Source organism: Lolium rigidum, chromosome 7, assembly GCF_022539505.1.
Source record: "Lolium rigidum isolate FL_2022 chromosome 7, APGP_CSIRO_Lrig_0.1, whole genome shotgun sequence".
Taxonomy (NCBI): domain Eukaryota; kingdom Viridiplantae; phylum Streptophyta; class Magnoliopsida; order Poales; family Poaceae; genus Lolium; species Lolium rigidum.
The window spans coordinates 230180861-230194423 of NC_061514.1; positions in this window are offsets into that span (position 1 = coordinate 230180861).

Here is a 13563-nt window from a genome sequence, read left to right on the forward strand (position 1 = left end):
CTCCAATACAAAGTTTCCTTAGGGAATGTCGCTGCAGCTAAAAGTTGGAAGAACCCAAGATACACTTCAAGGTACATGCTTGATTCTTTTGTTTCTAGTGAAATCATGATTTTGCTATGTGATGTACTACCTCTGTACGTTTTTAATCGACGCGATCCGTACCATGTTTCTGAATGATGCCATGTTTCTGAATGATGCTAGCCTAAAACGATACTCACCCGTGTTTAATCCGAACGGAGGGAGTATCATTTTGTTAAAGTGATCTCTGACCAGTTGGTTCTTTAGTTTCTAGTGATAATTACGTTTACACTAGAAAATAGCTAAGATATCTCAGCCTGTCGCACTCACCTCTGCCATCTCTTCAGATAAAATTTCAGACTTATCACCCTTGCAATGTAGTTGTTACTGCAGCCATCTAATGCCAATTTGTTACTGCAGCTCAAGGTTTCTAGTCATAACCTGAATAAAATTGTCTCCCTGCATTATATAATTCTGTTATCTCACTGTCCCTTACTTTCTACTCCATGTGTATTTTAGAAAAGGATTTTTCTGACCTTAAATAGTTAGTAATACTCTTTTCCATCATTCTTGAAATCCTCTACATTTGTATGTCATACTACTCTTGTTTTCTCTGAAATAGAATGTGATGCAAGAGTAATCTGTCCAATGATTAGAGTGGGGTAACATATGATTTGCGATATATGCGTGGGAGGAACATCATATAACTAATTTTATTTTGTGTCATTCCAGGAACTAATCATGTCAACACAATAATAAGTGATGGATAGGTCAATCATTCACCTTGATAGTCAAGCTTCCATCTTTCAGATTTGTCCATGGTGTCCTGGTTATCATACAGACTGTAGTAATTACTTTATACTAAGATTCTAGTGCTTCATAATGCTTTACAATTGAAATATACCCATGTACATTTCAGAAACGTGCACTAATTTACATTCCAAGCTACATGCTTGATCCTCTACTAGGCATGGTGTGGGCATACATTTGATACCTATCTAACATAATATTTCCCTGTAGTAGTCTTCACCGGACGTGATGGAAATGAAGTCTACATCGGCAAAGATGAAACCACACCTCAAGCTCACCAGCGCCGAGACATCAAACAGGATCTCCCGGAGTGACACATTCAAGTAGCAGTTCCCGCGGTGACAAGACTGCAAGGTGAATGATCAACAACTAGGTAGATGGCAAATCTGATCTGTAATGAGCGAAAAGTGTTCTCGAGCGCAGCTCTTTGGTTTCTTGAATTGGTTCATAACTTTTTCTTAGAGATTGAAGGTGCTACATGTTAGAATTAATCTTGTGCTTAGTCTCATACATTGGTTGATAATGCTGTAATAATTAGCTAAATATCCGTGGCCTGAATACATTTGCCCCCTTGTCATGAAGTGATAACCAGATCACTACTGCAGATTGGGTGCTTGAGTACTGTTGCTGATCGATAGAAAATCTGATACTGGAAGTTGTGACTTGATGGTTCAGTAGTTAGCACTGTTATGTACTGGAAATTGGTAAGGAGAAGTATAAGAACTTGGTATCAGAAAGTACACCTTGTGCTCAAAAATAAAATCCAAAAAGAAAAAAAAATCTTCTAATTGTGATTCTAGGCAGTACAAGTGGTGACTGCAAGAAGTACAACCTCATTTTCGTTAGCAGTACAAGACAATGATTGATTGGAGTACATATTTTCACATTACACTTTTTTCAACAATTGAAGCACACGGTCATTAAAAAATAATAGAAAAATATCCGACATATTTTCACGGGAATTACAAGAAATGATTTCTAGAAGTACGAGCGATGACTATGGGCGCACAATACAAGCGGTAAATAAAAGATTCGTTTATCTCGCGCTAAGTACATGTAGTGATCTCAAGCAGTACAAGTGGTGACTGCAGGAAGTACAAGCGATGGATGTGTTGCTAATGAGAGAGTGTTGCTAATGAGAGAAAAAAATAACTATGTTGATGTAGAATAAGAAGTTACTCAAGTCTTTGGATCACAACTAGCTTCAAGAAGTATGGTCTGTAGGTGTGAGAAAATTAATTGCCATCTGAGTACTCCCTGTTATCAATTCTAGCATTGAAATGCCTCACTCATGATATATTTCCTCGCTGGACAGGTTTCAAAATTATCATGTGAACTACGGTATATCATTATCATAATTTGGACAAACAATTCGAAAAAAAAATAATCCCGTCACCCACGAGAAAGTTCAAATAGTTGATGAAGAGAAGTACAACCGTTCGACACGAGCAGTACAAACACCTATTATAGAAAGTACAAGAAAACTTAAAGAATCCAAATGTAAAAAAAACGAAATAATCCCATCACCCAAGAGGAAATTCAAATAGTTGACGGAGAGAAGTACAACCATTAGACACTAGCAGTACACACACTTAATATAAGAAGTACAAGAAACTGACAAAATCCAAATGTAGGAACAACAAAATAATCCCGTCATCCGCGAGAAAGTACAAGGAGTTATTACGAGAAGTACAAGCGGTGACTACAAGAAGTACAAGCAGTAATTACAGGAACTGCACATTGTACAAAGAATATACTCACACATAAGTTCACAAAGCAATATTGGGAAGTTCAAATATTAAGATCCAGGAAGTGCAGAATCTCTTAAATAGAAGCTAGGGATAATCTAAAATTATCATTCCAAAACACATGTTTAATTATTGAAAACACACTAGTATCGAAACATTTCCGGAAGTACAACCACGAAGGCTAAAAAGTACAAGGACATGTCACGAGAAGTTCAGATGCACGTGGTTGTGCTGCATATTTTGTGTGCTCGTGGACCTCAAATGGATAGTGTACGAGAAAATTATAGCTGTTTTACTAAACACTTTTATCAAACCGCACCAAGAAGTACAACCGCATTGGCCGATAAGTACAAGTCCATGTCTAGGGAAGTTCGGTGCTCTGTTTTTACGGGGCGGAAATCTATTGTCCAAATATCAGTGATTTGATCACCAACCACTTCAATTATTGTCACTAAAAGCTTTATATGATAGAGTATATGTCTAATTTCATTACCTACAACATTTTACAATAAATAAATGGATCTAATACATCAAATTCAAATCGTTATCCCACAAAATATACCGGAAACATGATTTCAAAACTTCTAAAATTACTTTTAAACCATTCGGATTTGACAAAATTGGTAGATACGAAAAAGATGCGCCATTTTAACACCTTTCCAACCGTATATCGTTTGCATTGTTTAAATATACCGCATGGAAATCGAGGGGAAAACCATTCGATGCCCGTCACATAAAACGGGCGGACAGTAATTCGAGATATTCTTTTAAACTGTAAGGAATTAGAGAAAACAGTTTGAATAAGAAAGTTGCGCCTAGTCCATAGCTTTCCAACGCCATATCATTTGCATCATTCCGACAAACGGTTGAAACAAATCCTCCAAATTACTGTCTGCTCGTTTTTAAGTACGTCCGAATTTCGGTATTTTCAAAATTGTTCAAAAACTGTGAGGATTTTGAAAAAACGTAAAACATGAAAAAGTTGCGCAATTTCATTATCTATCCAACGGTATATCATTTGAACATTTTGGACAAGTGAATCGAAAATTGAACTATAAGCTCGTTTTCTGGCCATATAGAAGCGTTTTCGTATTTTCAAAATTAAATTTAAACCGTGCATAATCTGAGAAAGTTGTGAACATGAAAAAGTTGCGGTTTTTCATTATCTATCCAACGGTATATCATTTGCACATTTCCACCAAATGGTTGAAAAAATCGTAGTATAATTAGTAGCTCTGAGGAAAATGAGAAGTTCAGGTAAGTTCCGATAGAAAGGTCAACCCTCTTATCCAAGAAGTTCAACCTTGTGTCCAGAGAAGTTCAAATCGGTGCTCAGAATATTATTCTGCAACCGGTTGCAGAATAGTGCTGGTATATATATATATACATATATATATATATATATATATATATATATATATATATATATATATATAGGACATATTCATACTACACCCGGGTGTAGTTACACCCACACGTGTTTCGTATAATCTAGGGAGTATCTATCATACCGAAGTATATGTACATGTAGTATGAAGTATATAAGACTATTTTGGTAGTATATATAATACTTCGTGGGTAGTATGCACATTTTTTTACGTAGACTCATTTTTTACGTATACATATGCATGTATTTCGTATATATAGTGCAAACTACATGCTCACTTATATTTTTTTGACAAAACTTGGTTTGTAATATCTTAGATGAGAGTGGATTTTGTACACCCACGCATGGGTGTGGGTGTTTCCGTCACCGTCCATTGTGCTTTGAGATTCGGATAAAAAGAGGAGAGAGAAAGGAATCTTTCCATCTACCATGGTGGGCACGAATCTCAAGGAATAAATGGACGGTGATGGAAACACCCACACCCATGCGTGGGTGTACAAAAGTATTTCATTATCTTAGATATAATATAAGAACATACTCAAACCGATAAAGTATGGTACATACTCAAACCACGTGTCATATAATACTTCCTACCCCTGGGTGTAGTTACACCCATATCTAATATACTACCATACGGAAGTATATACGATACTTTATCAATTTGAGTATGTTCCTACACTATATCTAAGATATTACAAACCAAGTTTGGTGAAAAAAATATAAGTGAGCATGTAGTTTGCACTATATATACAAAATACATGCATATGTATACGTAAAAAATGAGTTTACGTAAAATAATGTGCATACTGCCTACAAAGTATTATATATACTACCAAAATAGTTTTATATACTTCATACTACATGTACATACTCTTAGGCATGATAGATACTCTCTAAATTATGAGAAACACGCGTGGGTGTAACTACACCCGGGTGTAGTATGAATATGTCCTATACATATATATATATATATATATATATATATATATATATATATCATAAAGGTTAACACCATTATGGTGTTTTGAGACTTTTAAGAATGCTCTCTGATGATGCATTTGGATATGACCCCCCCTAGGGGGCGGAAACCCTAAGACGTCGCTGCCTCTTCCCCCTCCTCCGATCTTCCTCTTCACTGCCGCCAGTGCGTGCGCGCGGGCAAAGCCCGTGGTGCTCGCTACACGCGTTCTGAGGAGGTGCGGGATCGAGATGGTGATCGCTGGTCGGTAGCGGGGTTGGTCGGGGATCTGCGTGGTGGGATCCTAGGCGGAATACGAGGCAGCGAACGGTGGTTTGCCCTGGCGAGGGTTGCGACGGCCGGGTGATTCTTCGGCGATGCGGCCAACGGCAGGGGTGTCCCCGACAGCTGTAGATCCGGCGTCTACGGCGACGTGGTCGTGCCTGGTGATTTTCGGTAGGTTCTTGATACGTCTCCAACGTATCTATAATTTCTTATGTTCCATGCTAGTTTTATGATTTATATCATTTTTATGCATTTTCCGGGACTAACCTATTAACAAGATGCCGAAGCGCCAGTTCCTGTTTTCTGCTGTTTTTGGTTTCAGAAATTCTACACAGGAAATATTCTCGGAATTGGACCCCACGAAGACAAAAGTCAATATTTTGCCGAGACGGACCTAGAGAGCCAGAGAAGGGCCAGAGGGGGGCCAAGGGGCTCCCACACCATAGGGGGGCGCGGCCCCACCCCTGGCCGCGCCGCCATGTGGGGTGGGCCCCTCTGGACCCCTCCGAGGCCGCCCTTCCGCCTATATATTCTCCCAGATGCGAAAACCCTAAAGATATCAGTCATATTCCACGAAAAGTTACCTAGCCGCCGCCATCGCGAAGCCAAGTTCGGGGGACAGAAGTCTCTGTTCCGGCACGCCGCCGGGACGGGGAAGTGCCCCCGGAATCCATCTCCATCGACTCCATCGCCATCTTCATCGCCGTTGCTGTCTCCCATGATGAGGAGGGAGTAGTTCTCCCCCGAGGCTGAGGGCTCTACCGGTAGCTATGTGGTTCATCTCTCTCTCTCCCATGGTGTGATCTTTATGTGACCATGAGCTTTGTAATCTAGTTGAATATGTAGATGTTGCTCTTGTCTATTATGCACTCTAGAGGTTACTTTAATATGAACTCCGGAGTCACTCTCCACGGTGTGATGGTGACAGTGCGCATCGTGTGTGATTCCTGATACGTCCAAAACGTATCTACTTTCCCGAACACTTTTGCTATTGTTTTGCCTCTAATTTGTGTATTTTGGATACAACTAACACGGACTAACGTTGTTTTCAGCAGAATTGCCTTGGTGTCTTGTTTTTGTGCAGAAACTCAACTTTTAGTAAAATCCCCGGGATTAATTCCAATGGGCCTATTTTCACAGAAGATGGACGGAGCCAGAAGACCAGAAGGAGGGGGGCCACGAGGCGCCCACCCCACAGGGCGGCGCGGTGTGCCCCTGGGCCGCGCCAGCTATGGTGGCGGCGCCTCGGCCAGCCTCCGACGCCCCCTCTGGACTACTTAAGGGTTTCGACCTAAAAACGCACGGGGGTTAGACGAAATTGCCAGAAGACATCCAGAACTCCGCCGCCATCGCGAAACTCCGTCTCCGGACCAGAAACTCCGTTCTGGCACTCCGCCGGGACAGGGAATTGGAGGAGATCATCGCCATCATCACCTCCGACGCCTCTCCATCAACCAGCCATGTTTCCCCCATCCATGTGTGAGTAATTCCCCCGCTGTAGGCTGAAGGGGATGGTAGGGATTGGATGAGATTGGTCATGTAATAGCATAAGATTGTTAGGGCATAGTGCCTAGTATCCGTAATTGGTACTTTTATGATATCGTTGCAACTTGTTATGCTTAATGCTTGTCACTAGGGCCTGATAGCGTGCAAGACACACGTCCGTTGGGAACCCCAAGAGGAAGGTGTGATGCGTACAGCAGCAAGTTTTCCCTCAGTAAGAAACCAAGGTTATCGAACCAGTAGGAGTCAAGGAACACGTGAAGGTTGTTGGTGGCGGAGTGTAGTACGGCGTAACACCAGGGATTCCGGCGCCAACGTGGAACCTGCACAACACAATCAAAGTACTTTGCCCCAACGTAACAGTGAGGTTGTCAATCTCACCGGCTTGCTGAAAACAAAGGATTAGATGTATAGTGTGGAAGATGATGTTTGTTTGCGAACAACAGTAAAGAACAAGTATTGCAGTAGATTGTATTTCAGATGTAAAGAATGGACCGGGGTCCACAGTTCACTAGTGGTGTCTCTTCGATAAGAAATAGCATGTTGGGTGAACAAATTACAGTTGGGCAATTGACAAATAAAGAAGGCATAACAATGCACATACATATATCATGATGAGTACTATGAGATTTAATCGGGGCATTACGACAAAGTACATAGACCGCTATCCGGCATGCATCTATGCCTAAAAAGTCCACCTTCGGGTTATCATCCGAACCCCTTCCGGTATTAAGTTGCAAACAACGAGACAATTGCATTAAGTATGGTGCGTAATGTAATCAACACAAATATCTTTAGACAAAGCATTGATGTTTTATCCCTAGTGGCAACGGCACATCCACAACCTTAGAACTTTCTGTCGCTGTCCCAGATTCAATGGAGGCATGAACCCACTATCGAGCATAAATACTCCCTCTTGGAGTTACAAGTATCAACTTGGCCAGAGCCTCTACTAGCAACGGAGAGCATGCAAGAACATAAACAACATATATGATAGATTGATAATCAACTTGACATAGTATTCAATATTCATCGGATCCCAACAAACACAACATGTAGCATTACAAATAGATGATCTTGATCATGATAGGCAGCTCACAAGATCTAACATGATAGCACAATGAGGAGAAGACAACCATCTAGCTACTGCTATGGACCCATAGTCCAGGGGTGAACTACTCACACATCGATCCGGAGGCGATCATGGTGATGAAGAGAAACCTCCGGGAGATGATTCCCCTCTCCGGCAGGGTGCCGGAGGCGATCTCCTGAATCCCCCGAGATGGGATTGGCGGCGGCAGTGTCTCTGGAAGGTTTTCCGTATCGTGGCTCTCGGTACTGGGGTTTTCGCGACGAAGGCTTTAAGTAGGCGGAAGGGTAGGTTTAGGGGCGGCACGAGGGGCCCACACACTAGGGCGGCGCGGGCCCCCCCTTGGCCGCGCCGCCTTATAGTGTCGGCGCCCCGTGGCCCCACTTCGTTTCTCCCTCGGTCTTCTGGAAGCTTCGTGGAAAAATAAGACCCTGGGCGTTGATTTCGTCCAATTCGAGAATATTTCCTTTGTAGGATTTACGAAACCAAAAACAGCAGAAAACGACAGCGGCTCTTCGGCATCTCGTCAATAGGTTAGTGCCGTAAAATGCATAATAATGACATATAATGTGTATAAAACATGTGAGTATCATCATAAAAGTAGCATGGAACATAAGAAATTATAGATACGTTTGAGACGTATCAAGCATCCCCAAGCTTAGTTCCTACTCGCCCTCGAGTAGGTAAACGATAACAAAGATAATTTCTGAAGTGACATGCTATCATAATCTTGATCAATACTATTGTAAAGCATATGAGATGAATGCATCGATTCGAAGCAATGGCAAAGATAATGAGTAAACAAATGAATCATATAGCAAAGACTTTTCATGAATAGTACTTTCAAGACAAGCATCAATAAGACTTGCATAAGAGTTACTCATAAAGCAATAGATTCTTAGTAGAAAGCTTTGAAGCAACACAAAGGAAGATCTAAGTTCAGCGGTTGCTTTCAACTTCAACATATTTATCTCATGGATAATTGTCAACACAAAGTAATATAACAAGTGCAATAGGTAAACATGTAAGAATCAATGCACACAGTTGATACAAGTGTTTGCTTCTGAGATAGAAAGAATAGGTAAAGTGGTAAACTGACTCAACAATAAAGTAAAAGAATGGCCCTTAGCAGAGGGAAGCATGGATTACTATTTTTGTGCTAGAGCTTTTCATTTTGAAAACATAGAAACAATTTTGTCAACGGTTGTAATAAATCATATGTGTTATGTATAAGATATCCTATAAGTTGCAAGCCTCATGCATAGATTACCAATAGTGCTCGCACCCTGTCCTAATTAGCTTGGATTAGCATGGATTATCATTGCATAGCATATGTTTCAACCAAGTGTCACAAAGGGGTACCTCTATGCCGCATGTACAAAGGTCTAAGGAGAAAGCTCGCATTGGATTTCTCGCTTTTGATTATTCTCAACTTAGACATCCATACCGGGACAACATAGACAACGAGATAATGGACTCCTCTTTAATGCATAAGCATTCAACAACGAGATAATATTCTCATAAGAGATTGAGGATTGATTGTCCAAACTGAAACTTCCACCATGAATCATGGCTTTAGTTAGCGGCCCAATGTTCTTCTCTAACAATATGCATACTCAAACCATTTGATCATGAAAATTGCCCTTACTTTAGACAAGACGAACATGCATAGCAACTCACATGATATTCAACAAAGGTGTAATAGTTGATGGCGTCCCCAGAAACATGGTTACCGCCTTATTAAGAAATAAGATACATAGCTACATATTCTTCACCACAATAGTTTTTAAGGCTATTTTCCCATGAGCTATATATTGCAAAGACAAAGGATAGAATTTTAAAGGTAGCACTCAAGTAATTTACTTTGGAATGGCGAGAGAAATACCATGTAGTTGGTAGGTATGGTGGACACAATTGGCATAGTTTTTGGCTCAAGGATTTGGATGCACGAGAAGAATTCCTCTCAATACAAGGCTAGGCTAGCAAGGTTGTTTGAAGCAAACTCAAGTATAAAATGGTACAGCAAAGCTTACATATGAACATATTGCAAGCATTATAAGACTTTACATCGTCTCCTTGTTGTTCAAACACCTTAACCGAGAAAATATCTAGACTCTAGAGACCAATCATGCAAACCAAATTTTAACAAGCTCTATGTAGTTCTTCATTAATAGGTGCAAAGTACATGATGCAAGAGCTTAAACATGATCTATATGAGCACAACAATTGCCAAGTATCAAATTATTCAAGACATTATACCATTTACCACATGCGGCATTTTTTGTTTCCAACCATATAACAATGAACGAAGCAGTTTCAACCTTCGCCATGAACATTAAAAGTATAGCTAAGAACATATGTGTTCATACGAAATAGCAGAGCGTGTCTCTCTCCCAAACAAAGAATGCTAGGATCCGATTTTATTCAAACAAAAAGAAACAGACGCTCCAAGTAAAGCACATAAGATGTGACGGAATAAAAATATAGTTTCACTAGAGGTGACCTGATAAGTTGTCGATGAAGAAGGGATGCCTTGGGCATCCCCAAGCTTAGATGCTTGAGTCTTCTTAAAATATGCAGGGATGAACCATGGGGGCATCCCCAAGCTTAGACTTTTCACTCTTCTTGATCATATTGTATCATCCTCCTCTCTTGACCCTTGAAAACTTCCTCCACACCAAACTCAATACAAACTCATTAGAGGGTTAGTGCATAATCAAAAATTCTATATTCAGAGGTGACATAATCATTCTTAACACTTCTGGACATTGCACAAAGCTACTGAAAGTTAATGGAACAAAGAAATCCATCAAACATAGCAAAACAGGCAATGCGAAATAAAGGCAGAATCTATGAAAACAGAACAGTCCGTAAAGACGAATTTTTCAGGGGCACTTAACTTGCTCAGATGAAAATTCTTAAATTGAATGAAAGTTGCATACATATCTGAGGAGCACGCACGTAAATTGGCAGATTTTTATAAATTTCCTACAGCAGGGGCGGCTCAATTTCGTGACAGCAAGAAATCTGTTCCTGCGTAGTAATCCAAATCTAGTATTGACTTTACTATCAAAGACTTCACTTGGCACAACAATGCAATAAAATAAAGATAAGGAGAGGTTGCTACAGTAGTAACAACTTCCAAGACTCAAATATAAAATAAAAGTGCAGGAGTAAAATAATGGGTTGTCTCCCATAAGCGCTTTTCTTTAACGCCTTTCAACTAGGCGCAGAAAGTGCGAATCAAGTATTATCAAGAGATGAAGCATCAACAGAGGGGTTTGGAGTTCTCTCAACTATGCATTGTATCTTATCTATGTAAGTTTCAGAGGCTCCTTTTTCATTACTCTTAGGCTTGCTATTCTCATCAAACAAATTTTCAGGAACAAGCCAACCATAGTTATTTTCTAGAGCTTCATGCATTCCTAGGAGCTTGCAAGGTATTGATGTATTAATCTCCCCTTCACAATTAACTTTATTAGTGTATTTTAATCTATCTTTTTCCATTTTTTCAAGGGTACTAGCAAAGTTGGTATAAGAGCCAAGCATCTTATATTTAATAAAGACTTTTCTAGCCTCTCTTGCTACACCACCAAATTCTTTACGAAGGGTTTCTAAGACAAAATCTTTCTTTTCTCCTTCCTCCATATCACAGAGTGTAAGAAACATATGTTGAACTATAGGATTGAGATTAACAAATTTAGTTTCCAACATGTGTACTAAAGAAGCAGCAGCAATTTCATAAGTAGGAGCAAGTTCTACCAAGTGTCTATCTTCAAAATCTTCAGCTGTACTAACATGAGTGAAAAAATATTCTATATTATCTCTCCCAATGATAGACCCTCGTCCTACCGATATGTCTTTTAGAGTGTACTTAGGAGGAAACATGATGAAATAAACAAAAGGTAAATAAAGTAAATGCAAGTAACTAATTTTTTTGTGTTTTTAATATGGAGAACAAGACAGTAAATAAAGTAAAGCTAGCAACTAATTTTTTTGTATTTTTATATAAGAGCAAACAAAGCAGTAAATAAAATAAAGTAAAGCAAGACAAAAACAAAGTAAAGAGATTGGGTGTGGGAGACTCCCCTTGCAGCGTGTCTTGATCTCCCCGGCAACGGCGCCAGAAAAAGAGCTTGATAGCGTGCAAGACACACGTCCGTTGGGAACCCCAAGAGGAAGGTGTGATGCGTACAGCAACAAGTTTTCCCTCGGTAAGAAACCAAGGTTATCGAACCAGTAGGAGTCAAGGAACACGTGAAGGTTGTTGGTGGCGGAGTGTAGTGCGGCGCAACACCAGGGATTCCGGCGCCAACGTGGAACCTGCACAACACAATCAAAGTACTTTGCCCCAACGTAACAGTGAGGTTGTCAGTCTCACCGGCTTGCTGAAAACAAAGGATTAGATGTATAGTGTGGAAGATGATGTTTGTTTGCGAACAACAGTAAAGAACAAGTATTGCAATAGATTGTATTTCAGATGTAAAGAATGGACCGGGGTCCACAATTCACTAGTGGTGTCTCTTCGATAAGAAATAGCATGTTGGGTGAACAAATTACAGTTGGGCAATTGACAAATAAATAATGCATAACAATGCACATACATATATCATGATGAGTACTGTGAGATTTAATCAGGGCATTACGACAAAGTACATAGACTGCTATCCAGCATGCATCTATGCCTAAAAAGTCCACCTTCAGGTTATCATCCGAACCCCTTCCAGTATTAAGTTGCAAACAACGGACAATTGCATTAAGTATGGTGCGTAATGTAATCAACACAAATATCCTTAGACAAAGCATTGATGTTTTATCCCTAGTGGCAACGACACATCCACAACCTTAGAACTTTACGTCACTCGTCCCAGATTCAATGGAGGCATGAACCCACTATCGAGCATAAATACTCCCTCTTGGAGTTACAAGTATCAACTTGGCCGAGCCTCTACTAGCAACGGAGAGCATGCAAGAACATAAACAACATATATGATAGATTGATAATCAACTTGACATAGTATTCAATATTCATCGGATCCCAACAAACACAACATGTAGCATTACAAATAGATGATCTTGATCATGATAGGCAGCTCACAAGATCTAACATGATAGCACAATGAGGAGAAGACAACCATCTAGCTACTGCTATGGACCCATAGTCCAGGGGTGAACTACTCACACATTGATCCGGAGGCGACCATGGTGATGAAGAGAAACCTCCAGGAGATGATTCCCCTCTCCGGCAGGGTGCCGGAGGCGATCTCCTGAATCCCCCGAGATGGGATTGGCGGCGGCAGCGTCTCTGGAAGGTTTTCCGTATCGTGGCTCTCGGTACTGGGGTTTTCGCGATGAAGGCTTTAAGTAGGCGGAAGGGTAGGTTTAGGGGCGGCACGAGGGGCCCACACACTAGGGCGGCGCGGGCCCCCTTGGCCGCGCCGCCTTATGGTGTCGGCGCCCCGTGGCCCCACTTCGTTTCTCCCTCGGTCTTCTGGAAGCTTCGTGGAAAAATAAGACCCTGGGCGTTGATTTCGTCCAATTCCGAGAATATTTCCTTTGTAGGATTTCTGAAACCAAAAACAGCGAGAAAACAGACAAGCGGCTCTTCGGCATCTCGTCAATAGGTTAGTGCCGGAAAATGCATAATAATGACATATAATGTGTATAAAACATGTGAGTATCATCATAAAAGTAGCATGGAACATAAGAAATTATAGATACGTTTGAGACGTATCAAGCATCCCCAAGCTTAGTTCCTACTCGC